Below are 2,928 nucleotides of genomic sequence, written 5' to 3'. Positions count from 1 at the left end.
AGAAAAATCAAATGTTTTCTATATAATACCAAGGCACAACCCCAAAATGAATTTTAAAACAATTAACAACAAATAACATGAAATATTTAGTGATAAATATGAGGAAAGAGGTGCTAAACCTGTATGCTAAAAAGGAGATAACCCCTTTGCCGAGAGAAATTAAAGAGAGTCTAAATGAATATAGAGACTGAAGACTCTTATGTTGTTAAGATATCAGTTCTCCCCAAAGTGATCTTGTCTACATAGGAAATCCCAATCAAAATCCTAGCAGGCTGGCCAATAAGCATATGAAAAATGTTCAACGTCACTAATCATAAGAAAAATGAAAGTCAAAACCACAATGAGAGTTGGGAGCATGGAACAAATGCCTGACTGGGGCAAGGGCTATTCATGGAGAACAGCAGCTCAAGTTCTTAAACAAATTTGAAGAAGCCAAGGAAACCTACAAAGAGGTTTTAAATATGAAGCAAAATAATCTTCAGCTCAAAGAGGGCTTACAGAATATGGAGGCTAGGTTGGCAGAGTGGAAATTCATGAACCCTTTAAACATGCCAGTCTGTACCAGAAGTTGGAGAGTCATCCCCGAACAAGGATGCTGCTCACTAATCTTACCTACTGGGAGCTGATCAAGCTGATAACTACAAAACAAGCCATCTGACCTGGGTACAAAACTGCAAGATCTCCAGAACCTGACTACTCTCAGTGTCCTGCTGGGAGTTTATCTGGGCAGTATGGATGAGAGGAGGAATCTGGAAAGCCTCCCCCCATCTCCTCCTTCCTAGAAGGACACTAAGCCAGAACCAGTGGAAGAAGATCTTCCAGAGAATAAGAAGCAGACACTGAAAGGGAAAGAGCTAGGGAATGAGGCCTACAAGAAGAAAAACATTGACACAGCCTTGAAGCCCTGCAACAGAGCCCAGGACTTGGACCCCACCAACATGACTTACATGACCAATCAAGCAGCCCTACATTATAAGAAAGGCAACTACAGTAAGAAGGCCATTGAAGTGGGGCAAGAAAACTGAGAAGACTATGACAGATTGCCAAAGCTTATGTTTAAATTAGCAACTCCTACCTCAAAGAAGAAAAGTACAAGGATGTCATCCATTTCTATAGGAAGTCTTTGGCAGAGACTGAACCCCAGATGTGCTCAAGAAATGCCAACAGGCGGAGAAAATTCTGAAGAAGCAGGAGTGGCTTGCCTGTATCAATCCCGACCTGGCCTTGGAGGAGAATAACAAAGGTAATGAATGTTTTCAGAAAGGAGACTATCCCCAGGCCATTAAGCATTATACAGAAGCCGTCACACAGAATCCAAAGAGGCCATATTGTATAGCAATGAAGCTGTACAAACTCCTGGAGTTTCAGCTGGCACTCAAGGATTGTGAGGAATATATCCAGCAAGAGCTGACCTTCATCAAGGGTTACACATGGAAAGCAGCTCCACTGGAAGCAAGGAAGGACTACACAAAATATCTACCAGAAAGCATTAGATCTGGACTCCAACAGTAAGGAGGCGGCAGACAGTTACCAACATTGTATGATTGCCCAGTACAGCTGCCAGACAGCCCCAAAGACATGCAGTGATGGGCCATAGGTGCAGCAAATAATGAGTGACCCGGCCATGTGGCTCATCTTAGAACAGATGCAGAAGGACCCCCAGGTGCTCAGCGAACACTTGAATCCTATAATAGCACAGAAGATCCAAAAGTTGATGAAAGCGGGTTTCATCACAGTTCGGTGATGACTTGCTCATCATCCCCTTCCCTTCTCCCTCGTGTGAAAAGAGGAGTTGGGACTGCCACAAGCAGTGTGGAATAGAGAGGTGAGCAGGGGAAAGTGAAAAACTTCTCTATTTATTTACATAGACCTGTGTGGAAGATACAGAGACTCATATTCTCCATACTGGCACCGCCATTGCCTCTGGACCTGCCCAGCATAGGTGTGGTCTCTTCCACTGCCCTAAGGTTCCCTGTTCCCTTTCCTGCCCTAAGTAGCTGTCTTAGCTGCTCTCTCATAGTTATTTTTTTATATGGAGCAGTGGGCATGTATGGGGAGGGGAGGCTGTTCTTTCCCGACCTCAGGTCCCAACTCTCTTCACATTGTTAACTCCACATCTCCATGTACCCTTCTCCAATAATGCAGCCCAGTCAAGTGTGATTATTTATTTAAAAAAAAAGAAAATTTCACCTTAAACCCATGAGGATGGTCACTATAAAAAGAACAGAAAAAACAAATTTGGTGAGTATGTGAAGAAATTAGAACCCTTATGTGCTGTTGGTAAGAATGTAAAATGGTACAGCCATTATGGAAAAAGCTTAGAGATTTCCTTGGAAATTAAAAATAGAATTACCATATGATTCAGGAGTCCCACTTCTGGGTATATTTCCAAAAGAATTTAAAATAGGAGATCAAGGCATATTTGCATACTCATATGCATTGCAGCATTATTCACAATAGCCAAGTGGTAGAAGCAATTCAAGTGTCCATCAGCAGATGAATGGATAAAGACAATGTGTTATTTACACACAGCAGACTGTTAGACAACCTTAACTAAGAAGGAAATCTTGTGCTACATTGTGGAGTAACAATGAGGATATTATGCTAAGTGAAATAAGTTTGTCACATAAGGACAGCTACTGTATGCCTTTGATAGGAAGTATCTTAAGTAGTCAAAATCATAAAAACAGAAAGAAGAAAGGTGACTGTCAAAGTTTGCAGGGAAAGGGGATTTAATGGTTATAAAATTACAGTTTTGCAAAGTGAAAAAGTTTTAGATATCAGCTGTGCAAAAATGTTAGTATATTTAATACTACTGAAATGTAGACTTAAAAAATGGTTGAGATAGTAGATTTAATGCTGTGTTTTTGTGTTGTTAACACACACACACCCACACCCACCCATACACACACACACACACACACACAC

The 2,928-nt window shown here is 41.3% G+C and overlaps 1 pseudogene; it reads left to right on the top strand.

The window, feature by feature from the left end:
• Nucleotides 1–355: 355 nt before the first annotated feature.
• Nucleotides 356–1,744, top strand: LOC123956087 (annotated as a pseudogene).
• Nucleotides 1,745–2,928: the final 1,184 nt, after the last annotated feature.

Source organism: Meles meles, chromosome 14 (assembly GCF_922984935.1).
Source record: "Meles meles chromosome 14, mMelMel3.1 paternal haplotype, whole genome shotgun sequence".
Taxonomy (NCBI): Eukaryota; Metazoa; Chordata; class Mammalia; order Carnivora; family Mustelidae; genus Meles; species Meles meles.
Note: the sequence above shows the minus strand (reverse complement) of the source record. Positions and strands in the feature narration are given on the sequence as shown.